General features: G+C 47.6%; 1 long non-coding RNA gene across 1 annotated transcript; it reads right to left on the bottom strand.

Moving 5' to 3' along the window:
- Positions 1 to 1236: 1236 nt before the first annotated feature.
- Positions 1237 to 16250, bottom strand: LOC142053908 (uncharacterized). The gene is made up of 4 exons (XR_012659366.1): positions 16122 to 16250; positions 14545 to 14712; positions 14266 to 14458; positions 1237 to 1337 (listed from the first exon to the last, which is right to left on the bottom strand). It is a non-coding gene; the product is annotated as an uncharacterized LOC142053908 (long non-coding RNA).
- Between the last annotated feature and the right edge of the window lie 9364 nt (positions 16251 to 25614).

The raw sequence follows: 25614 nt of genomic DNA, 5'->3' as shown, positions 1-25614 counted from the left end.
TGAGAATATGATGTAGTCAGGGAAACCTGCAGTTCTCGAACAATGGTTTTCGGCAATCCCAATTGAGAAGTCCTGACCACGAAGTGCACCCTTTCATACATTTGATGACAGCAAAGCCTGAAGGGTGGAGCCTGAGAGATGTGTTAGGGAGGCTTTCACCCATCAGTAGCCTGCTGGAGTCCAGCTCCATGCAGTCATAGCCAGTAGATCCAGCCCTCCGCTGGCCAGGTGGGCAATGGAGAGATGGTGTGGGTGGGCTGTCAGTGAGAAGCTGGTGGTGTCAGTGTAGCTCCTTTAGAAATGGATGGATGTCTGCCTCCTCGGGAAGGAAATGACCACAGCTGGCATGAAGTGAGCTTCCATTTTGGAAGTTTCCTTGGAGAAAGTGCCAGGCACTGAAAAAGCTGACTGGGCTGTCTATGGGGATAAGCTTTACTCTCCAGGAGTGTGAAGACACGTTGCTGAGTTTTGAAATGAATTCTGCAGGTATTCAGGGGAGAGGAAGGTCATTGCTGATCATGCTGGTGTGGGTAAGGAGTTGGCTGGCCAGGTGGCTGCCCGACACCAAAAGGCAATTGCCTCTCTTTGAGAGTCCCTACACGCCTGGAAGATAGCTGCCAAGAAGGACTGAGGGTTTTGCTTTTTTATATGCCCACCTGAAACCACCTGAGAATGTTGCTGTGGTGAAATGACTGATAACATTGTTCAGATACAAAGGAACGTCACTGTTTGTTTTTTTTTTTCAAATTGATTAAACCAACTATGAAAAGCAGTCTTCTAGCGCACACTTGGTAATTAGTTTGCAAAACCAGTGCAATGAGTACAGAAAGCTGCCAGCATCTGTCCATTCAGTTAAAGAATCTCAGCATTTTGATACCAGCTCAGTATGAAGAGGCAACTGGTCCTTGCATGTGCCCAAACATGAATCTGGTGGATCAGCAGAGAGAGTGAGGCTAGAGGGGAATTCCCTTGTCAGGAGTGTCCCCTGTGCAGAGGGCTTTAACAGGAAGAGAATAGGACCTTTAAGGAGCAAGGCTTTCAAACAACACGGTGTTAGTAAGCTAAAGCCTATGTTTTGATTTACAAACTGTTAGCCAGTGCATTTTCAGGCCATGCTTTCCTCCTTGCAAAGGGCCCCACGTGGCAAATGCGTGCTGACGTAGCACATCCCGAAACAATTACCTCTAGCTGTAGTAATTGCATTCCCGAACTCTGGAGGATGCAGTCACATGAACTGGGCCCCACAATTTCAAAAGGTCGTTAAGGTCCCTGAATGCATCCAGAGGAGGGCACCAAAGCTGGGGAAGGGGCTGGAAGGCATGTCCTCTGGGGAGCAGCTGAGGAGTTTGTCTAGTTTGGAGAGAAGGAGGCTGAGGGGCGACCTCATGGCTCTCTACAGCTTCCTGAGGAGGGGAAGTGGAGAGGGAGGTGCTGATCTCCTCTCTCCCTGGGATCCAGTGCCAGGACGTGTGGGAATGGCTCAAAGCTGCATCCCTCAGGGGAGGCTTGGACTTGACATGAGGAAATCTCTCTTTACCAAGAAGGTGCTCAACCCCTGGAACAGGCTTCCTATGCCCCATGGCCAGTCAGTGTTGAAGAGGCATTTGGACAACACCCGTATTAACATTCTCTTACGTTTGGTCAGGCTTGCAGTGGTCAGGCAGTTGGACTCAATCCTTGTTGTAGGTCCCTTGCCACTCAACTCTTCTATTCTATTTGATTCAAGATGATTTGCTTAGATTCAGATTCAATTCAGTTCAATTTGACTGTATTTATTTTGATTTGATTCTTCTTCCTCCCTCCCTCCTTCTTTCCCTACCAGCACATGCTGAGGAAATCTCTGATGACATTTACTCCCAGCCTTGCACTAGCAGAAGGCATTGAATGGGTAATCATGTCCCAGCCTAGGCACTGGCTCTGTCACTTTGTGGGAATGAGGCTTGTACCTTCTGATGGGGGTGAGAGCTGGGGATCATCGGAACATAACTTGACCACCTGAACAAATTTGCCAAAAGCATGGGGGCACTGCAGATTTTGAGAGCCTTCTGTGTTCATCCAGTTTAGCTAGGTTTCCATGGGATGGCAAAACCCCACATCTCTGACGCTAGCGAGGCTCAAAAACCAAGCCCTCAGTCTGAAGCAGGAAGTGCTCTGGAACTAAATGGTTGCAAACCTTTTTGATGTGAGCAATACCTGTTCTTTCCCCTGTGGATTTCTTTGTTGTTTTTCTTTTTCTCCTTGTACTCCTTTTTAGAAATGCCTGAGCTGTTTCCTTTGGAAAAAACATGCTAAAAGAAGAGTCAGAGAACAACAGTACTCCATCAGGGTGAAGGTCCATCTGGGCCAAAACTCGTTCTCCAGGGTGGCCAACCATAAATGCCTAAAGGAAAGGAGAGCATACGAGTGCTACAGGTCTACTTCTGACAGGGTCCTGGGGGTGCTCAGGGGCCTCAATGGCCGGCACCAGCCTCCCCGGGGACCCCCGGCCACACCGTCTCCTGCCAAGGGCCCAGGGGACGTGGTGTCTCAGCTCCGCCTGGAGCCTTCAGTCCCTGCCTGAGCGATGTTGCAGGTGTGCAACACCTCGTCTGTTGGTCTGGACAACCAACCACCACCTCTGCCCCTCTCTCGCGGATGGGCCTGGGGCCTGCCCTGCAGGGAGCTGCTCTCCTGGATGGACCCCTCAGGCCTAGGTCACAGCTTGTCATGCAGAACCACATGCATAACATAGCATAACTATTCTATCCTATTCTGTTGTATTCCCTGTGCTCACCGTGAGTCAAATAGCAATGAGGCTGCTATTTGCCTGAAATGTCAGGGCATTTTCAGCTCCAAAAACACATTCAAGGACACAAATCAGAAAGGTTATAAGTGGAAGCAGGATTTTATTTTTAGATTTTGTATCATTTTAAGTTATTTTTCTGAATCGATTTCAGAGCCAGTGCTCGCAAGCATTAACCGAACACGGCCGTGGAGCCGGGAGCAGGCTGATGCCTTCTTCAGTTTAGCTTGGAATAAAGTCCTTTGCAGGATCCCTTGCAAAGGCAAGTGACAGAGCTGCAGAAAGTGGCAGCAGGAATACATGCCAAGCGGTCCCTGTTTCCTGGAGAGTGAGAACTTGGAGAATGAGGACCAGGCCCAACCGCACACAAAAGAAGAAGAAGAAGCAGCAGCAGCAGCAGCAGCAGCAGCAGCAGCAGCAGCAGAAGTGTGTGGTATCGTGGGGCATTTTCCAAAGCAGGACACACGCTGATGACAAGCATCCTTTTTGCCTTCCAAAACTTGCTCCGTTGTACTTCTTGGCCAGTGATGCATGAAAAGCACTCTCGTGCTTGTCCCACGCTTCTCTTGCACACAGGGAGAGACGAAAAGTGGCAGCTCCGGATGGGGCAGCAAGCCTGGAGCCCTTCCAAGCGCTGGCTGTTTTGCACAAGCAAGAACCCCTGGGGAAATGGAGCCGAGGGAAGAGCAGAGCTCGCTCCCACTACAAACTTGCAATGCGAAAGAGAGCCCAGAAGAGCCAGGGCATAAGTAGCACCTTGGAGGTACAAGAGCAGCAGGCAAGAACCAGGCGAAAAGGGCCCAGAGGAGCCTTGAAAAGGGGCTGTGCTCAATGCTACGGAGGAAAAGAAGCAACCCCCGGGGGCCACACTGGGGGCCCACCCTGGGAGTCTAAAACGCTTCCTCCCCCCGGATGCGGGACACGAGGGCCACCTTCGTGGAGCAGGAGCAGCAGGCACCTGGCCAAAATGGCCCAACGGAGCCCTGGCAAGGGGCTGTGCTCAGTGCTGCAGAGGAAGGCAAAAAACCCCCAGGGACACTTGCTAGCCCACCGTGGGGGGAAAAAAGCCTTCCTCCCCCCAGCTGCAGGGCACGAGAGGCCGTCTTCGTGGTGCATGAGCAGCAGGCAGTAACCTAGCCAAAATGGGGCAGAGGAGCCCTGACAAGTGGTCATGCTCAGTGCTGCAGAGGAAGGCAAAAAACCCCCGGGGACCGGTGCCAATCTGCCCCGGGGCAAAATTCCTTCCTGACCCCAGAGCTGGCGATCGGCTATTCCCTGAGCCTGTGAGCAAGACCTGCCTCCTCGTCCCACAGGCTGGTCATGCCTCCCAAGAGATGCCCAAGCCTGTTCTCCCTCAACCTGGAGCCATCTCAGGGGCTTCCCAGAGTGGCCTGATGTCCCCAGCCTGATCAGCCCTGGCGGCAAGAATCCTTTCTGTGCCTGGCAGGACACCAGTGGGTCCTGCTCCAAAACACGGGGACCCCTGGCAACACCTGCGTGTCCCATTTCTTACGGCTGCTGCCACTGGCTCTGCAGGGGATGAGGAGAGCGAGCTCTGCAGTGCTCCTCAAGAAGGTGTTCCCTTGCTTTAGCCACAGATCTCCAGCTGAAAAGGCCAGATAGCCTCAGGTGCCTCCAGCTCTCGCTGGTTCTTCTCCTCTCCAGCAGCCTCGTCCAGCCTCCTCCGGTCTTGTTCCCGCAGCCCCCTCCAAGTAATTCTGCCGGCTTCTCAACGACTTCCTCTCGGATGTCTTCAGGCTGCCCCCAGGCCAGCCCTGGCAGCGGGCACTGGACGGTGCTCCCTTTTATCCTGTCCCGGGGCATTGTGACTGCTGCGTTGCTGGGTGGTGGCCCTGTGACATGGGTGTGACCAGGCTCCGCCCCCCCACCGCCCCCGCGCCGCCCCCACGCCGCCCCGTCCACCACCCATCTGCCCAGCATCCTTTGGAGGAAGGTCTTTGGGGTGCTGGCCCCGAGGCAGTCCCTGTGCCCGGGGGGCCCAGGGGGCCGTCCCTGCCCTTGGTGGCCACGCACTGGGCGCAGCTGCTGGCCGTCCCTGATGTGTCCTCTGCCACTTGGCTCCCAAGGACAAACCTGGCGCTGTTACTCTTCTCTCAGGCCATGGCAGAAACCAACCCTGCCGCCCAGAGACCACCCCTATTAGCTGTCCCCTCTCCCCCGTCTCTGCACCAGAGCTGGCGGCCATGAGGTCAGGCAGCGAGGAGGACAAGGGCCTTGATCTGGCTGGGCACAAACCCTTTTCCTGGGGTGCAAGTGGGCTGATTTCAGCAGCCACGGCCTGGAGGAAAGCCAAAGTGTAACCAGCGCCATAGGGTGGGCTGGGCGGTGCCAAGAGACCGCCATGGAAATAACACAGGCTTTGAAAAAGAAGGCAGCAGAGGTTACACTGGTCTGGTGGAAAGGCTGCTCATTTTCAGACCTAGAACGTTTGGATCCGTGCCCAAGACACAGCCAGGTCAGCAACGACTCTTCCAAACTGTAAAAATAGCCCATGGCTGCTCTCACCCTCACATCCCCTTTTCCCACTGAAACCAAGCTGTGCAGTTGGCCGTGTCGATATGGGGTACAAAGTGCGCTTCAGCCATGGGGTACAACTTTCAGAGCTGGCTGGTGACTTTCATGTTTCTGAGAGTTATTTCCCTGCCTCCTTTTGTGGGAAGATGTTCAGATCTGATCTAAAAGCCTGGCAAATATCATTTTTCTTTAGCATTTAGTATTTTGAGTGCTGAAAGAGGAACAAAGGTAGTATTCTTGTAATTTTTTACAGGGGTGCCAAATAGTGGCACTTCCAAGAAAGTGACGGCAGCTCTTTTCAGTCTTTGCCTTGCTCCTTCGAGTCGTCACCTGCTCTGCAGGCCCTCCACGTCCCCAGTCAACTGCTCAGTCTTTGTCTGCCTTCACCCCGGGTGGAATTGCTCTCTCTTGAACCTGAGGAATGAGAAACGTCCATGGTGGTCCAGGTGAGTTCTCACCAGGGCTTTGCACAATGCTTGCCTTTCCTATGGAAACATCTTTCCTGGCACGCGAGAAGGCATTTCCCTGTATCACATGGGTGGCTCATAGTCCCCTAGTGATCTCCTCATGCATACAGGAACACTGGCCTGCTCCCATGTTTCCAGACTGGAGCAGAGACTCATGGCGCTCCACCTGATGTTGGGTTACCTATTTCTACAGTGCAGTTCTTCACACATGGTTTCTTGGTGTAGGGGCTGTCTCTCCTGTCAGAGCTTCAGCTGGTATGGAGCATGGGGTCTGTAGAAAGAGATGACGAGGATACAGCATTTTCTGGTTCATGGGGTGCCACAACATTGAGAATATGATGTAGTCAGGGAAACCTGCAGTTCTCGAACAATGGTTTTCGGCAATCCCAATTGAGAAGTCCTGACCACGAAGTGCACCCTTTCATACATTTGATGACAGCAAAGCCTGAAGGGTGGAGCCTGAGAGATGTGTTAGGGAGGCTTTCACCCATCAGTAGCCTGCTGGAGTCCAGCTCCATGCAGTCATAGCCAGTAGATCCAGCCCTCCGCTGGCCAGGTGGGCAATGGAGAGATGGTGTGGGTGGGCTGTCAGTGAGAAGCTGGTGGTGTCAGTGTAGCTCCTTTAGAAATGGATGGATGTCTGCCTCCTCGGGAAGGAAATAACCACAGCTGGCATGAAGTGAGCTTCCATTTTGGAAGTTTCCTTGGAGAAAGTGCCAGGCACTGAAAAAGCTGACTGGGCTGTCTATGGGGATAAGCTTTACTCTCCAGGAGTGTGAAGACACGTTGCTGAGTTTTGAAATGAATTCTGCAGGTATTCAGGGGAGAGGAAGGTCATTGCTGATCATGCTGGTGTGGGTAAGGAGTTGGCTGGCCAGGTGGCTGCCCGACACCAAAAGGCAATTGCCTCTCTTTGAGAGTCCCTACGCGCCTGGAAGATAGCTGCCAAGAAGGACTGAGGGTTTTGCTTTTTTATATGCCCACCTGAAACCACCTGAGAATGTTGCTGTGGTGAAATGACTGATAACATTGTTCAGATACAAAGGAACGTCACTGTTTGGTTTTTTTTTTCAAATTGATTAAACCAACTATGAAAAGCAGTCTTCTAGCGCACACTTGGTAATTAGTTTGCAAAACCAGTGCAATGAGTACAGAAAGCTGCCAGCATCTGTCCATTCAGTTAAAGAATCTCAGCATTTTGATACCAGCTCAGTATGAAGAGGCAACTGGTCCTTGCATGTGCCCAAACATGAATCTGGTGGATCAGCAGAGAGAGTGAGGCTAGAGGGGAATTCCCTTGTCAGGAGTGTCCCCTGTGCAGAGGGCTTTAACAAGAAGAGAATAGGACCTTTAAGGAGCAAGGCTTTCAAACAACACGGCGTTAGTAAGCTAAAGCCTATGTTTTGATTTACAAACTGGTAGCCAGTGCATTTTCAGGCCATGCTTTCCTCCTTGCAAAGGGCCCCACGTGGCAAATGCGTGCTGACATAGCACATCCCGAAACAATTACCTCTAGCTGTAGTAATTGCATTCCCGAACTCTGGAGGATGCAGTCACATGAACTGGGCCCCACAATTTCAAAAGGTCGTTAAGGTCCCTGAATGCATCCAGAGGAGGGCACCAAAGCTGGGGAAGGGGCTGGAAGGCATGTCCTCCGGGGAGCAGCTGAGGAGTTTGTCTAGTTTGGAGAGAAGGAGGCTGAGGGGCGACCTCATGGCTCTCTACAGCTTCCTGAGGAGGGGAAGTGGAGAGGGAGGTGCTGATCTCCTCTCCCTGGGATCCAGTGCCAGGACGTGTGGGAATGGCTCAAAGCTGCATCCCTCAGGGGAGGCTTGGACTTGACATGAGGAAATCTCTCTTTACCAAGAGGGTGCTCAACCCCTGGAACAGGCTTCCTATGCCCCATGGCCAGTCAGTGTTGAAGAGGCATTTGGACAACACCCGTATTAACATTCTTTTACGTTTGGTCAGGCTTGCAGTGGTCAGGCAGTTGGACTCAATCCTTGTTGTAGGTCCCTTGCCACTCAACTCTTCTATTCTATTTGATTCAAGATGATTTGCTTAGATTCAGATTCAATTCAGTTCAATTTGACTGTATTTATTTTGATTTGATTCTTCTTCCTCCCTCCCTCCTTCTTTCCCTACCAGCACATGCTGAGGAAATCTCTGATGACATTTACTCCCAGCCTTGCACTAGCAGAAGGCATTGAATGGGTAGTCATGTCCCAGCCTAGGCACTGGCTCTGTCACTTTGTGGGAATGAGGCTTGTACCTTCTGATGGGGGTGAGAGCTGGGGATCATCGGAACATAACTTGACCACCTGAACAAATTTGCCAAAAGCATGGGGGCACTGCAGATTTTGAGAGCCTTCTGTGTTCATCCAGTTTAGCTAGGTTTCCATGGGATGGCAAAACCCCACATCTCTGACGCTAGCGAGGCTCAAAAACCAAGCCCTCAGTCTGAAGCAGGAAGTGCTCTGGAACTAAATGGTTGCAAACCTTTTTGATGTGAGCAATACCTGTTCTTTCCCCTGTGGATTTCTTTGTTGTTTTTCTTTTTCTCCTTGTACTCCTTTTTAGAAATGCCTGAGCTGTTTCCTTTGGAAAAAACATGCTAAAAGAAGAGTCAGAGAACAACAGTACTCCATCAGGGTGAAGGTCCATCTGGGCCAAAACTCGTTCTCCAGGGTGGCCAACCATAAATGCCTAAAGGAAAGGAGAGCATACGAGTGCTACAGGTCTACTTCTGCCAGGGTCCTGGGGGTGCTCAGGGGCCTCAATGGCCGGCACCAGCCTCCCCGGGGACCCCCGGCCACACCGTCTCCTGCCAAGGGCCCAGGGGACGTGGTGTCTCAGCTCCGCCTGGAGCCTTCAGTCCCTGCCTGAGCGATGTTGCAGGTGTGCAACACCTCGTCTGTTGGTCTGGACAACCAACCACCACCTCTGCCCCTCTCTCGCGGATGGGCCTGGGGCCTGCCCTGCAGGGAGCTGCTCTCCTGGATGGACCCCTCAGGCCTAGGTCACAGCTTGTCATGCAGAACCACATGCATAACATAGCATAACTATTCTATCCTATTCTGTTGTATTCCCTGTGCTCACCGTGAGTCAAATAGCAATGAGGCTGCTATTTGCCTGAAATGTCAGGGCGTTTTCAGCTCCAAAAACACATTCAAGGACACAAATCAGAAAGGTTATAAGTGGAAGCAGGATTTCATTTTTAGATTTTGTATCATTTTAAGTTATTTTTCTGAATCGATTTCAGAGCCAGTGCTCGCAAGCATTAACCGAACACGGCCGTGGAGCCGGGAGCAGGCTGATGCCTTCTTCAGTTTAGCTTGGAAAAAAGTCCTTTGCAGGATCCCTTGCAAAGGCAAGTGACAGAGCTGCAGAAAGTGGCAGCAGGAATACATGCCAAGCGGTCCCTGTTTCCTGGAGAGTGAGAACTTGGAGAATGAGGACCAGGCCCAACCGCACACAAAAGAAGAAGAAGAAGCAGCAGCAGCAGCAGCAGCAGCAGCAGCAGCAGCAGCAGCAGCAGCAGCAGAAGTGTGTGGTATCGTGGGGCATTTTCCAAAGCAGGACACACGCTGATGACAAGCATCCTTTTTGCCTTCCAAAACTTGCTCCGTTGTACTTCTTGGCCAGTGATGCATGAAAAGCACTCTCGTGCTGGTCCCACGCTTCTCTTGCACACAGGGAGAGACGAAAAGTGGCAGCTCCGGATGGGGCAGCAAGCCTGGAGCCCTTCCAAGCGCTGGCTGTTTTGCACAAGCAAGAACCCCTGGGGAAATGGAGCCAAGGGAAGAGCAGAGCTCGCTCCCACTACAAACTTGCAATGGGAAAGAGAGCCCAGAAGAGCCAGGGCATAAGTAGCACCTTGGAGGTACAAGAGCAGCAGGCAAGAACCAGGCGAAAAGGGCCCAGAGGAGCCTTGAAAAGGGGCTGTGCTCAATGCTACGGAGGAAAAGAAGCAACCCCCGGGGGCCACACTGGGGGCCCACCCTGGGAGTCTAAAACAAGCCTTCCTCCCCCCGGATGCGGGGCACGAGGGCCACCTTCGTGGAGCAGGAGCAGCAGGCACCTGGCCAAAATGGCCCAACGGAGCCCTGGCAAGGGGCTGTGCTCAGTGCTGCAGAGGAAGGCAAAAAACCCCCAGGGACACTTGCTAGCCCACCGTGGGGGGAAAAAAGCCTTCCTCCCCCCAGCTGCAGGGCACGAGAGGCCGTCTTCGTGGTGCATGAGCAGCAGGCAGTAACCTAGCCAAAATGGGGCAGAGGAGCCCTGACAAGTGGTCATGCTCAGTGCTGCAGAGGAAGGCAAAAAACCCCCGGGGACTGGTGCCAATCTGCCCCGGGGGAAAGTTCCTTCCTGACCCCAGAGCTGGCGATCGGCTATTCCCTGAGCCTGTGAGCAAGACCTGCCTCCTCGTCCCACAGGCTGGTCATGCCTCCCAAGAGATGCCCAAGCCTGTTCTCCCTCAACCTGGAGCTATCTCAGGGGCTTCCCAGAGTGGCCTGATGTCCCCAGCCTGATCAGCCCTGGCGGCAAGAATCCTTTCTGTGCCTGGCAGGACACCAGTGGGTCCTGCTCCAAAACACGGGGACCCCTGGCAACACCTGCGTGTCCCATTTCTTACGGCTGCTGCCACTGGCTCTGCAGGGGATGAGGAGAGCGAGCTCTGCAGTGCTCCTCAAGAAGGTGTTCCCTTGCTTTAGCCACAGATCTCCAGCTGAAAAGGCCAGATAGCCTCAGGTGCCTCCAGCTCTCGCTGGTTCTTCTCCTCTCCAGCAGCCTCGTCCAGCCTCCTCCGGTCTTGTTCCCGCAGCCCCCTCCAAGTAATTCTGCCGGCTTCTCAAGGACTTCCTCTCGGATGTCTTCAGGCTGCCCCCAGGCCAGCCCTGGCAGCGGGCACTGGACGGTGCTCCCTTTTATCCTGTCCCGGGGCATTGTGACTGCTGCGTTGCTGGGTGGTGGCCCTGTGACATGGGTGTGACCAGGCTCCGCCCCCCCACCGTCCCCGCGCCGCCCCCGCGCCGCCCCGTCCACCACCCATCTGCCCAGCATCCTTTGGAGGAAGGTCTTTGGGGTGCTGGCCCCGAGGCAGTCCCTGTGCCCGGGGGGCCCAGGGGGCCGTCCCTGCCCTTGGTGGCCACGCACTGGGCGCAGCTGCTGGCCGTCCCTGATGTGTCCTCTGCCACTTGGCTCCCAAGGACAAACCTCGCGCTGTTACTCTTCTCTCAGGCCATGGCAGAAACCAACCCTGCTGCCCAGAGACCACCCCTATTAGCTGTCCCCTCTCCCCCGTCTCTGCACCAGAGCTGGCGGCCATGAGGTCAGGCAGCGAGGAGGACAAGGGCCTTGATCTGGCTGGGCACAAACCCTTTTCCTGGGGTGCAAGTGGGCTGATTTCAGCAGCCACGGCCTGGAGGAAAGCCAAAGTGTAACCAGCGCCATAGGGTGGGCTGGGCGGTGCCAAGAGACCGCCATGGAAATAACACAGGCTTTGAAAAAGAAGGCAGCAGAGGTTACACTGGTCTGGTGGAAAGGCTGCTCATTTTCAGACCTAGAACGTTTGGATCCGTGCCCAAGACACAGCCAGGTCAGCAACGACTCTTCCAAACTGTAAAAATAGCCCATGGCTGCTCTCACCCTCACATCCCCTTTTCCCACTGAAACCAAGCTGTGCAGTTGGCCGTGTCGATATGGGGTACAAAGTGCGCTTCAGCCATGGGGTACAACTGTCAGAGCTGGCTGGTGACTTTCATGTTTCTGAGAGTTATTTCCCTGCCTCCTTTTGTGGGAAGATGTTCAGATCTGATCTAAAAGCCTGGCAAATATCATTTTTCTTTAGCATTTAGTATTTTGAGTGCTGAAAGAGGAACAAAGGTAGTATTCTTGTAATTTTTTACAGGGGTGCCAAATAGTGGCACTTCCAAGAAAGTGACGGCAGCCCTTTTCAGTCTTTGCCTTGCTCCTTCGAGTCGTCACCTGCTCTGCAGGCCCTCCACGTCCCCAGTCAACTGCTCAGTCTTTGTCTGCCTTCACCCCGGGTGGAATTGCTCTCTCTTGAACCTGAGGAATGAGAAACGTCCATGGTGGTCCAGGTGAGTTCTCACCAGGGCTTTGCACAATGCTTGCCTTTCCTATGGAAACATCTTTCCTGGCACGCGAGAAGGCATTTCCCTGTATCACATGGGTGGCTCATAGGCCCCTAGTGATCTCCTCATGCATACAGGAACACTGGCCTGCTCCCATGTTTCCAGACTGGAGCAGAGACTCATGGCGCTCCACCCGATGTTGGGTTACCTATTTCTACAGTGCAGTTCTTCACACATGGTTTCTTGGTGTAGGGGCTGTCTCTCCTGTCAGAGCTTCAGCTGGTATGGAGCATGGGGTCTGTAGAAAGAGATGACGAGGATACAGCATCTTCTGGTTCATGGGGTGCCACAACATTGAGAATATGATGTAGTCAGGGAAACCTGCAGTTCTCGAACAATGGTTTTCGGCAATCCCAATTGAGAAGTCCTGACCACGAAGTGCACCCTTTCATACATTTGATGACAGCAAAGCCTGAAGGGTGGAGCCTGAGAGATGTGTTAGGGAGGCTTTCACCCATCAGTAGCCTGCTGGAGTCCAGCTCCATGCAGTCATAGCCAGTAGATCCAGCCCTCCGCTGGCCAGGTGGGCAATGGAGAGATGGTGTGGGTGGGCTGTCAGTGAGAAGCTGGTGGTGTCAGTGTAGCTCCTTTAGAAATGGATGGATGTCTGCCTCCTCGGGAAGGAAATAACCACAGCTGGCATGAAGTGAGCTTCCATTTTGGAAGTTTCCTTGGAGAAAGTGCCAGGCACTGAAAAAGCTGACTGGGCTGTCTATGGGGATAAGCTTTACTCTCCAGGAGTGTGAAGACACGTTGCTGAGTTTTGAAATGAATTCTGCAGGTATTCAGGGGAGAGGAAGGTCATTGCTGATCATGCTGGTGTGGGTAAGGAGTTGGCTGGCCAGGTGGCTGCCCGACACCAAAAGGCAATTGCCTCTCTTTGAGAGTCCCTACGCGCCTGGAAGATAGCTGCCAAGAAGGACTGAGGGTTTTGCTTTTTTATATGCCCACCTGAAACCACCTGAGAATGTTGCTGTGGTGAAATGACTGATAACATTGTTCAGATACAAAGGAACGTCACTGTTTGTTTTTTTTTTTCAAATTGATTAAACCAACTATGAAAAGCAGTCTTCTAGCGCACACTTGGTAATTAGTTTGCAAAACCAGTGCAATGAGTACAGAAAGCTGCCAGCATCTGTCCATTCAGTTAAAGAATCTCAGCATTTTGATACCAGCTCAGTATGAAGAGGCAACTGGTCCTTGCATGTGCCCAAACATGAATCTGGTGGATCAGCAGAGAGAGTGAGGCTAGAGGGGAATTCCCTTGTCAGGAGTGTCCCCTGTGCAGAGGGCTTTAACAAGAAGAGAATAGGACCTTTAAGGAGCAAGGCTTTCAAACAACACGGCGTTAGTAAGCTAAAGCCTATGTTTTGATTTACAAACTGTTAGCCAGTGCATTTTCAGGCCATGCTTTCCTCCTTGCAAAGGGCCCCACGTGGCAAATGCGTGCTGACATAGCACATCCCGAAACAATTACCTCTAGCTGTAGTAATTGCATTCCCGAACTCTGGAGGATGCAGTCACATGAACTGGGCCCCACAATTTCAAAAGGTCGTTAAGGTCCCTGAATGCATCCAGAGGAGGGCACCAAAGCTGGGGAAGGGGCTGGAAGGCATGTCCTCCGGGGAGCAGCTGAGGAGTTTGTCTAGTTTGGAGAGAAGGAGGCTGAGGGGCGACCTCATGGCTCTCTACAGCTTCCTGAGGAGGGGAAGTGGAGAGGGAGGTGCTGATCTCCTCTCCCTGGGATCCAGTGCCAGGACGTGTGGGAATGGCTCAAAGCTGCATCCCTCAGGGGAGGCTTGGACTTGACATGAGGAAATCTCTCTTTACCAAGAGGGTGCTCAACCCCTGGAACAGGCTTCCTATGCCCCATGGCCAGTCAGTGTTGAAGAGGCATTTGGACAACACCCGTATTAACATTCTTTTACGTTTGGTCAGGCTTGCAGTGGTCAGGCAGTTGGACTCAATCCTTGTTGTAGGTCCCTTGCCACTCAACTCTTCTATTCTATTTGATTCAAGATGATTTGCTTAGATTCAGATTCAATTCAGTTCAATTTGACTGTATTTATTTTGATTTGATTCTTCTTCCTCCCTCCCTCCTTCTTTCCCTACCAGTACATGCTGCCGAATTACCATAATGTATCCAGAGGAGTGCACCAAAGCTGGGGAAGGGGCTGGAAGTCATGTCCTCTGAGGAGCGGCTGAAGACATAGGGGAAAATATTGTAATGACTGTAAATTAGAATAAATAAAAAGGCAAACCCTCTCAAATCTAGAAGAAGTTTCATAATTGTTTCATTACAGGAAGGTTGTAATCCACTCACTCAAGTCAGCTAGAGGGAAGATCTGAAGAGAGCTGTGGTTCCTTCTCCGACTTTACTTTGACCATCCACTGAGATCCAGTACTTAGCTCTGTTCCCAAAGAATTTCCATGGTCCTGGATCATCTGCCATACGCTACGGTTATTTTTAACTGAAGCTCCCAGTCTCTCCTGTCATTTTCACATCCACTTTTTTCCTTTCTAATAATGCATGAATTGTAATCAGAAATCACTCTCTAGTCCATTAACAAACTAAACATACCACAGACTCATAGAAATACACTCATATCCGATGAGTATAAACTGGCTATAAATCTACTGAAGTTAGAAAAGGCACTTGGAGTTGAAACTGCATTAAGTGGTACTGGCTGAGCAAGCTGTGTACCCTCTCCCTTTTCCCAATAATACACCATTTGACAGGGCTCATCTCTGCATCACTGGGCGGGAGGCACTAAATCAACAGAAATAAGATGTAGCATCATGTAGCAGCAGCAAGAGACTAAGCACCATGCCCTGCCAAGAGCTCAAATACAATAACTTGTATATACAAAATATTAATGGACTCTGAAATTTGCTGACATAGACCATAGGAAACAAAGATATTGAAACCTTCATGTGAGATACATTGAACTTTCATGGGCAAACTAAATTGCACGATTCCTGTCTTGAATGGTAGCACTGAACGACTCACTCTGTAGCTCCATTATAGAATCATAGAACAGTTTAGGTTGGAAGGGATCTTTAGACGCCATGTAGTCCAACCCCCCTGCAGTGAGCAGGGACATCTTCAGCTAGATCAGGTTGCTCAGAGCCCCATCCAGCCTGACCTTGAGTGTTTCTAGGGATGGGCCATTCACTACCTCTCTAGGCAACCTGTGCGAGTGTTTCACCCCCTCCTAGTAAAGAATTTTTTCCTTATATCCAGTTTAAATCTACCCTCCTTTAGTTTAAAACCATTGCCCCTTGTCCTGTCACAACAGGCCTTGCAAAGGGAATATTTATCGTTTGCTTATTACCCATAAATTATCCATATATTTTAACTTGGATTTCAAGTAAAAATCAAAATGCATGTAATCTTGCTTTGTTTCTAATATCTGTAGGGATTTATATAATGCAGCCTAGTGAGATATGCAGTCTGAGCAGAGCAGCCTGCTCAGGGAATCCTCAGATTTTAACTTTTGCACAGAAAGTCTCTTGGAAAAACGTAGACACCTGCCACTTTGAGAAGCCTCACTTTTCCCTAAGACAGTGAATGCAAATGATGAATTGTGCTCCTCAAACGGCTGCAACAACCAATCCAAAAACTCCTAATCTCTCCTCACATCTTTCCCTGCCCCAGCAATTTTGCTTTTTGTGTTTGAGAGGCAACAAGAACCATTACGTATGTTTTTACACAAACCGAGAAATGGCAAAAGGTTACGGAATTTGAAAACAGTGCTAAGTGAACAAAGAAATATTGGAAACAAAGCCAAGGCTTCTGACGGTTATGTTCTGGGCTCATCAGAAGGATATGCTGCTAGCAAGCTGGAAACCTGCAGTTCTGATGCCCAGGCTTTCCTCAGATAAGGTTCCAAAACAGAAGTTCTGCAAATGTCTCAATGAACTTGTGCCAAAACCCAGTGAAATGATTTAGAGCGGCTGCATATCAAAGGCAAGTTTTCTTGGGCAGAAGGAAATACAGAAGGTAGAATGGAAAACAAACCCAAACAAGAGTTGCCTCTATACATTTTAAAGGCATATATTGACAACAGGCAGTTGTCAACAACTGTCTTTTACTTGTAATTACTGGAGCTCCAAAAAAAGAGGAAAGAAAGAGGAGAGAGGCAATGAAGTAAAGAAGAGGCATTAAATTAGGCTTACCAATTTTGAAATCATAGCCACCCATGCTGAAAGTGGCACTCTGGCATTTTTAAATTTCTTCCTTTCTGCTTCTTGGCTCTGTCATGATCCTGCCAGCTTGTACTTTCAACAGCAGCCTGTCTCTTCCCCGTGGAAACAGAGCACTCGAGCTAACTTTTAGCTGCCCTTGAATATCTCCCCAAACGCTTTCCCTGGCATGTTACCAATGTGCCTACTCAGAGTTTAACAACAGGTTACAGGTTCTGGTATCTGAACCAGCGGTCAATTAGTGCAAGATTACCAAGTCAATATGACAGCTGCATGTGTCTGTCATGGTTTTAGCTGGGATAACTTTCTTCATTGCAGCTGGCATAGTGCTTTGCTTTGGACTTAGTATGAAAACAATGTTGATAACACACCGATGTTTTGGCTGTTGCTGGGTAGTGCTTGTACTAGCCAAGGACTCTTCCAGCTTCCCATGCTCTGCTGGGTGCACAAGAAGCTGGGGTGGGGGGGAGCACAGCTAAGAGAGCGGATTCAAACTGGCGAAAGGGATATTCCATATCCTGTAACGTCATGCCCAGTGTGTTAACTGGGAGGAGCTGGCCGGGGGAGGGAGGTAGAAATCGTGGTTCGGGGACCGGCAGCATCGGTCAGCAGGTGGTGAGTGGTTGTATCGTTTGTGGTTTTGGTTTTGTTTTCCTTTCCCCTTTTCCTTTTTATTATATTATAATTATTGTTATTATTATCATAATCAATATTATCATCATTATTATCGTATTTTAATTATTAAACTGTTCTTATCTAAACCCACAAGGTTTTTTTTGTGCTTTTGCTCTTCCAGTTCTCTCCCCTGTCCCAGAGGGGTGGGGGGAGCGAGTGAGCAGCTGCATGGTGTTTAGTTGCTGACTGAGGCTGAACCCCGATATCTCTGTGTAGGAGTTCAGCACACAATTAGAAAGCAATGAAAGGTTAGATTTTGCTGTGATCTACCAACTGATGCTCCTTGTTTACCCTGCTATGCTGCAGCCCCTGCTTCTGTGGCTCCCCTTGCTCATGGGGATTTCTGACTTGCAGCAAGTTGTACTCAGAATTCAGCTCTCCAAATACAAGCAGGGTGTTTTAGTCATTCAAGAGATAATGAGTCAACCCAAGATTACAGTATACCATCAATCTTTACTACTTATACTAACAGCAAGTAATTTTCTCTGTCATTGGTTATATAGGTCACACACCTACATAAGGACTAATGCTCTGCCTAAGACGGCAAAGGCATAGAGAATTACTCATGCTATATCTAGAAAGCACAAAGTTAAATGTTATCTCTAGGAAAAGTAAATTGTGGAACTGTCAAGGTTTTGGTGTAGTTTTTTTACATTTATTTGATGACACCAGTTTTTTTCCTTAAGCCATAAGCACTGATTCATGAAGAAAAATTTTGGGAAGATACCCCTGATGATCATGAAGTTTCAGTCAAATGTCTTAGTTCCAGGAGAAACTTTGTTCCAAAAAAAGACAGTCAGACACAGTCTGGCTTGTTCCCTAGCTTGGACCGTAGGAAGCAGGGGACTTGTACTAGCATTTCTCTTCTCAGAAGAATATCCAGGCCACTAAGCTACTGTGATGTTACCCATTCCTGATCTTCTTCACTGGGGCTTTGGCCACTTTGTACAGACTGCCAGAGAGAAAATGACCTGGCTGTTCAGTGGCTGCGCACACCTGAGTTACCTTGCAACGATACCTTGTTCAAGCCCCAACTAACACTAATTCAAATAATTGTAATAATTTGATAAGCTTATTAAGGTCAAAGTGAATTATTTCCCCAGGAAGAGCAAAGACAGTCACTCAGCAGGATGAAATAATCAAATAAGGCTATAAGCTGGACCTCCAGCATCCCTGGAGTGGGTCCTAAAATGGCTATTTGCAGACGGATGCTCTTTCCCTTCAAAACTGGAGGTACACACCTTCCTCGGGGTGAAAAGGGAAACGTTTTGACCTGCATGTTTTTCAAGAAGGAAACCGTTTCTTCCCACCTCTAGTAAAAATGCAATCTGGCTGCTCGAAGGATTGCCAAATTTTTTCAGTAACTTGGTACCTGATGCTATCTGATTCTTTGCATTTTGCTGTTCAGCTCTTGGCTAGATTTCAGTTTTGCCATTTACATTCTGCTTTCCCAAACAATCCCAAACAGTACGTTTTCTACCTCCCACTGTCAGGCAGTACCCATATAGATTGTTAGGATTGTTCTTGTGGCTGCAGTTCAGTGCCGTGTAGAGCAATCCATGTATACTGTTTGTAAACCACCTAAGGATCCTTTGAGATGAAAAGCACGGTATGAATTAAAAATATTTATTATTATTGCTGTAAACAGCAATGCTACTTCTGGCTAGATTTTATAGTTTATCCTTTCCAGACCACAATTTAAAGTGTTTGAGTTATCATGAGAGCTACATGCTTTAAATTGCCTAAAAAAGTTAAAAAGCATCCAGGTAAAAGTGACAGCCTAACACCCTACATGTGCTCCAAACCACTCGCTCTCCAAGCCAGCCGATCCCTCTTCAGTTGTACCAACACAAGCAAAACAGGCAACAACTCCAACTTCTCTTAGCATGTATCCAAAAACAGACTGCCAGCTATAGCTACAAAGTTCCTAGACTGAAGCTTTTTTGGCCAAAGTGTCTTTGATGCTAAATGAAGGTAGCCCATACCCTCTTTGCAGAACTGGCTGTTTTCCATATTGATACTGATACACTTAGATAAATGGAGATTAAGGTGCAGCAGGGTGGTTTGAAATGTGCACACACCACAAACCCCCCACACCACATGAGCACACACACAAACCCCTTCTCATACCACGTGCACTACATAGGTGATTGGTCTACCCTATGTCTTGAGAGAAGAGCAGTGCAAAGCTGCCTCATCCCCAGAAGAACTATATCAGCAAATACTACTCTGAAAAGGAAGGGAGGAGAAGAAGGGGTTTCTAAACTCCATGCTTCAGGCATATAACAGTAAGTGCCAAATTTAAGTGCACAGTTGCCTGGGTTCCCTGTACAGTTAATGGCAGGATGGAGGCCATGCCACAGGGAATGAGCGACAGGTACCACACCTACCATCACTGTGTATGTGACAATTATATTTCAAAACTAACCAATTCTATTGCTCTGATCAAACTGCCGAATCATTAAAAACCAGGTTCCCATAATGAATACTTTAATCATCAGCATACTCAAGCTAGTGAAGAGAAGCTTCCTTTGAATTACACACAGTGTAAGCTAACATTTTATTGTTAATCAAAAGTCAGAGATTCAACAAGTATATTTCTCATGGTTAGAATTCCATTATTGTCTAAGTCTATAATGCTTATGAGATTTCCATTTATCTTATTGCTCTAATCTGATTTTTAAAAAAATTATATCGGAAGTGAGTGTACTGAGAATTGCCAGCTAGAATTTTTTTTATATAGGTACTATATCTATCTATATATAAAGCCACATCTTCCTAAAAAGTCAGAAGCAGCAAAACTAGTTCAGGTATGTCTTACACTATTTGGCAGCCAACTGCCCTTTACTTCCTACTAACCTACTCTGGGCTTAATCTCTGTACTGCAACTGGCAGCTTTGATCCTGAGACCTTGAGCTGTTAACAAACTATCTCTGAAAAAAGTGGGAAGCCTAGAAAGCAATTAATTTCATTTAAATTCCAGCCATTTGAAAAGCAGGCCTCCAGCCTGAGCTAATTATGTAGACACCCCCCAGAGATGGGGTCATTCTACAATAGTAGTGCTCCATTCTTGGAACTTCCCAGTGATGTACAATGGAAACAGCTCCATAGTCGGAGGATCTTATCCTGGGCCTAAACCTCTGTCAGCAACAGCCAGACTGATCCTCAGATCCAAGGAGGATCCACAGATCCTCATGGGACCGAGTACCTGAGAGGTGTAAACTGGTTCGATAGCTATCTTCCTATACCTCAGGGTCACCTTAAACAGGTAACATCCTTAGTTGTTTCTGAGTGAATACCAGCTGAAACTTGCCATGTGTTTGTTTGTTGTTGCTGTTTTGTTCTGAATGAAGACAAGCAAATACAGACATGTCAACCCACCTACAATCTGCCAGTGATTTCTTTCCTGGACAAGACACTAAGGCTCCCTCCACAGCCCACACTGTCTTCTAGCTCATTAACTATAACATGGATGAGCCTGACCCAGGCCTGATCATGACTTTTTTTCTGTAAGTATCACATAATATATAGGGATTTTGTTTGTTTGTTTTGGAGTGGAGTATTTTTTGTGTGCATTTGGTACTTTTAGTTGCATCTTTTCACAAATTCACATGACTAGAGTGCCACATGTCCTTTTCCCTTTTTTCTAGCCATTTTTGGTGCAGGGGAAAAAAAAAAAAGAGAGAGAGAGACAGAATAAGAAAAATAAGCCCCAAAAGATTAAAAAAAAAGAAGAAGAGTCAAATAAAGGGAACCACTGGGTTTTAAATCTCATATCTAAACCAGCCTTGTTATGTTGGGTACTGGTTTCTAGCTGTTGACTGGCTGAGGCTGGCCTTAAGCAGTGGCAGCAGGAATCAGCAAAGCTTTCCCAGAGAATCAGCAGCATGGCCATTTTTTTCAGTGCCCTGCAATATCAGCAGTGCCTCAGACAGATCTGTGGTGTTAGAGATGCAACTATGGACAGAAAGGTCCTAAATTTGCTAGTTTGCAAAACACTGCGCAAAGCTCACATGCTGTTTTCCATCAGATAATAAGTAACTCAGTGGAAAAGCCTACACTGACAAACATGTGAACTTTACTGGTCAAGTCTACTGGCAAACTGGGAGAAGGAGTTTATACAAGTGTAATTTCTGCCTCTAATTCTTTTGCCAGCTCCCCATATGGACCAGATGATACCAAAGGGATCTTTCCTCGCTCCCTTTGCCAATATAAAAGTACCCATTTAAGAACTTTTACCAACATAACTCTCTTCATTAATGATGCGGGAGTTTGTTTTGGGTTTTAGCATATTTCTAGCTGACAGGTAATCTAACAAAACATTTTAAGTACAGACCAAATCAGGACATTAGTTAGACAACACACCAACTTCATATAATTCAACTGTATTTGTATTAGCCCCAAGCAAAACTACTTTATACACATCTTCTCCTTAAATTTGGTAACGTTCCCCTCTCATTGCTGAAACCTGGGTGCAAACAAGTTTGCAGCAGTTCAAAGTGGGAAATTGGAAAAGTTTGCAATAAACAGGCAGAACCAATGCAAAGAGCAGGACCCAGGAAACCTGCCTCCTTGTCCATGACACTGGACAGCATCGCTGTTTCTCTCTGTGGCAAAGCCAATATTTGTTTGGGTTAAACACCTTTTCTCTGTAGTGATAGATGAGGACACCAGGGTTTACTCACAAAACCAATGCTACAAAAATGAAGACAGTTTGTTGAAGTTTTGTGGGAATATCTTCTGTTAAACCAAAAATGAATTTGAAATTAAGGTGACATAGGACAACAAACATGAAAATGTGGCTTTACCTTTGTGCTTATCTTCACTTGATGAGGAATTCATTGCACCTTTACACCACCTGGAGTTTTCCAGAAGCCTACAGTCTGGTATTCTCTGCGCTGCTTTAACTGATGAACAGGTCTTTTGAACTGTGGCCTTCTCTGTGGCATCACAATTGGGGTACTCTGAAGTTCACATTTTTCCCATTTCCTGAAAGCCCAGAATGACACAAAAAGACAGTCTTACTGGAAACCAGTTGCTCTCCTCACTATTATTTTTTTTTAAAGTCTGTTACTTCTGTAGCATATGTAGTCACACAGGACATTTTCTGAAGAATATTTGCAGTTATTATTGATCGTCTCTTAATTAGGTTAAGCATTAAACTGTAGTGTGCCCTGCAGTCCGTGATCCCACTGACTTTAGCCAGTTTAGGGACAATTTTCAACGTTCTGCAAAAGCTACCAGTTTGCATTGCATGGGGTATAAGAAGATCCTTTTGGACTGGATAGGAAAGAGGTGTATCAGGATCACTCATCTCTATGCTTCCTTTTCTTCATCCTGCCTTGCAGGCTGCCTGTGAGAAATGCCCAGCTCATCATCAGCCTCCCACAGTCCCAGGAAAAGTATCTACCTGTTCCCTGCTTTCCCCCTGCTTCTTCCACAGACAATAAGGATGCTCTTATTCAAGAGTGTCCCGTTTAAGTATTATATCTGCACTCAATCAAGCATGACCCCCAGCCACTGTAATTTAAAGTCAAATACATTTTTTCCAATTTGACTGCTCAAGGCAACTTTCAGGTTTCCATGAACACAGTTCTTGAACACATCTAGCACTTTCTGCTATAGAATTGCTTGCATCAATTATTCTATAAATAATTCCTTATTGCAACAAACAGATTTCATTCAAAATTACTACGTAGCATAACTTTCAAAATATTTCTCAAAGAACAGACTGCTATTTATCGATGTGGCTTTTGTGCTCAACATTTAAAGATCCTGCTCTTCTACAGGAGACAAACACTGAAATTTTTGCTGTTATGAAATGTATTGACACAGATGTGGACACACAGTTATAATCTACAATAAGATAGAAGCTATTGCTTCTCATTCCATCTTTATTTTTGCATAAAACAAAAAGAAACTTGTATAACATGGGCTTGGCCCTTCAGAACAAAATACTTGACAACAGCTTGACAGTGTTTTGGTGTTTTCCACTTTTACTGCACCTCATTCATCTAGGATTGGAAGTGATGTTTCCTTGTTAACAGAACACTTAGTAAATAATTTTAAAAAATGCCAATTTCTGAATTGTTTTCCCTTGGCTTCTTATAGCCAAGAGAGTCATACACAATTAATTTCTCTGTAGGCCTAATGGCCAGTCTTCAGTCAGAAGACTGCAAATTCACCTTCACCCTCCCCCCACTACCACAGGCCCCCCAAATCTGTATTTGTGCTCACAAACATGAAAGAAAACATTTTCAAAGAATCTACACAAGTCAAGTGACACATACAGGTTAGTTTGCTATAAAATTCTCTTGTTTGGTACACAAATGCTACCGAGCTTGCTGGATAGACTCAATGTTCTGAGAACAGATTATCTTACTTTAACTTCACTGGAACCTTAATAAGTGCCTATTTTTAACAGCCTGAAGTGAAAGTTGGTCCTCAGTCCATGACCTTGGCAATAGATACCCATCTAATACTCTGGAGACATCAGGCTCAAAACACTGACCCCACTGAATGTAGTTAGGTAAATTCCTGCTGGTTTCAATGCAACCCCAATCTCACCCCAACACAAGTCTTGCAGCTCAGGGCTGTCATATCGGCTCTGGCAGACGAGCAATGTTTATCTCCTCCAGCTCTTCTGTTTTGCTGGAAATTAACACCAGCAGCAAAGGGGCAACAAGAGCAAGTGTGCAATGTTTCTTCAGCTACTGCAAATTCACAGCTTTAACATACTGGTTTGTGCCAGCCAGCTTCAAGCTTCAGGAGCTGAGAAGCCAGCATTTGTTTGCTGCTACTGCTGTGATGATAACCTCCAGCAGAAGGGAGACAAGAGCTACGGGCAGTAACACGTATGACAGCAGCTGAATCCAACAGACTTCTCCGAGTAACAAAACAGGGACTTTCCAGGTGGAAGAGAAGGCGGCAGCTGCTGAGACACTAAAACAGAAAGACATCTAGACACTTGAAGGCTGCATTTGCTTGGATCTATCAGAACCAAAAGGGCCAGGGTAGGAGCAAAAAAAAAGAAGCCACAAGATCAATTCCATTTTCTTCAGGAACCCCTGGTCTGCACAGAGAAGAACGTCGTCAAGGTTGGGTTCAGCCCTACCAAAATTAAAGCACACTTAACTGACTTCAGTGAAGCTCCAGTGCCCTTTTGTACCTTCTGAAAAAAGTTATTTGCTAAATTCTGGTTGACACAGTTTGGTCTGGTTTGAATTTTAAAGTCTACAGGTAACGCAACATAGATGTCACAAAACTATCACGGAACCTGGCACAACTGGCAGATGTCATACAAAACAGTCTCAGAAGAGGAAGGGGCAGGGATTACCAGAGAAACGGGTTATGCATGGAGATGGCTATTTATGCATTACCTCCTAATACGCACAAATTTTCTCTGGAGATACTGGAGTTAAGCCTGTGGATGCCAGCTGAGTTCTATCTGTATTTCTTTTAGGAATACTGAGAAGGTGGAAGAATTGTTTTCCTCTTGGAAAGCTGGTTATAAGCATGAAAAATTTTCAGCGCAACTATAACTTCATTTTCAGTTCCTCAAGGCATTTTGTTCTGAAGTTTTTGCAAACAGCTTTAATACCGTACTTGAAATACAGTCAATAAAATTAGATTAAAATGAAACATTTCAATCTGTTGGGATAACAGACTACATACCTGCAAATCAAGATTTAAGAACTCTTACTAGCACTAATATATGAAACTAAAGCAGTGCCAAATATCACGTTTACTCCTCATCTTGCACTAGCAATGCTTACTTTTTCAGAAGTCTGTCTTGAATTTCGTTTTCCTTCACCAAATCAGGTAGCTAACTTAGAGAGTTTTATCCTGAACACAAATAAGGAAGCATTTAAGAAGTGTGAGTGTATAAACCCACAGTATGTGTATGAGGAACAAGAGACTGCCAGGCTCTGCCGATGATAGTTTAATACCATCCACAATTTGCACATGAAAGAAAATCTGTCAGTCTGAGGAAAAAAAAAAAAAAGTCTTCATCTGGTAATTTAATTTAATTACTCTCATAAAGAATACAATTCAACTCCATTGGCCAGCTCAGTGCCGATGCAATGCTTTAGTGCTGATGTAAGGAGACAGAATCAAAAGAGTCTTATGGCTTCAAGCAAGTAAATCTCACCCCTGCATAGAGGCAACAGGAGCCACATATAGGTTTCTTGCCCTGAAGCCGAGAAAGGGCTGGCCTGTGATCTCCTGTAGGACCCAGTGGCCCCAAGGCATACCTGTGAAGTGATCCAAACCTGGAACAGTCTCACCTGGTGACAACAGTCCCTTGTGTGCCACCACCCAGCTGCATCCAGACACTCACACAAGCGAGCAGAGCAGTTCAGAAGAATGGGTGAGCACCATTCCAGCTCATTCATTCAGCAGTACACGTATAGTCTGAGAGTATGTGGGGATGTTACATGAGAAACTATAGGACTCAGAAACCCCTGCATGCTGAATTAGATACTGCACGCTGATGCTAGTCTGGCTGTAGAAGTCATATGGCAAAAAAAGCACCTCCAAATGGGACAGATGCCTTGGCCCATGCAAAATGAGCATCTCCAGCAGCTTTGCTTCTCCTCTAGGTAACTGGAAGAGCCCAAAAGGGACATCAGAAATCAAGATCTGGATGATTATATGCAGGGCACAGGAGAACAACATATGCTGAAACAGGCAGTTATATCCAGAAATCAGGGAAAAGCCTAGGAGGGAAGCACATTGTGGGAGGATTCAGCTTTATGTTGCACTAGCAACAATACAACAGCCGCAGTTG

Source organism: Phalacrocorax aristotelis, chromosome 2 (genome assembly GCF_949628215.1).
Source record: "Phalacrocorax aristotelis chromosome 2, bGulAri2.1, whole genome shotgun sequence".
In the NCBI taxonomy this organism is placed as follows: Eukaryota; Metazoa; Chordata; class Aves; order Suliformes; family Phalacrocoracidae; genus Phalacrocorax; species Phalacrocorax aristotelis.
This window is presented reverse-complemented; position numbering and strand designations above follow the sequence as displayed.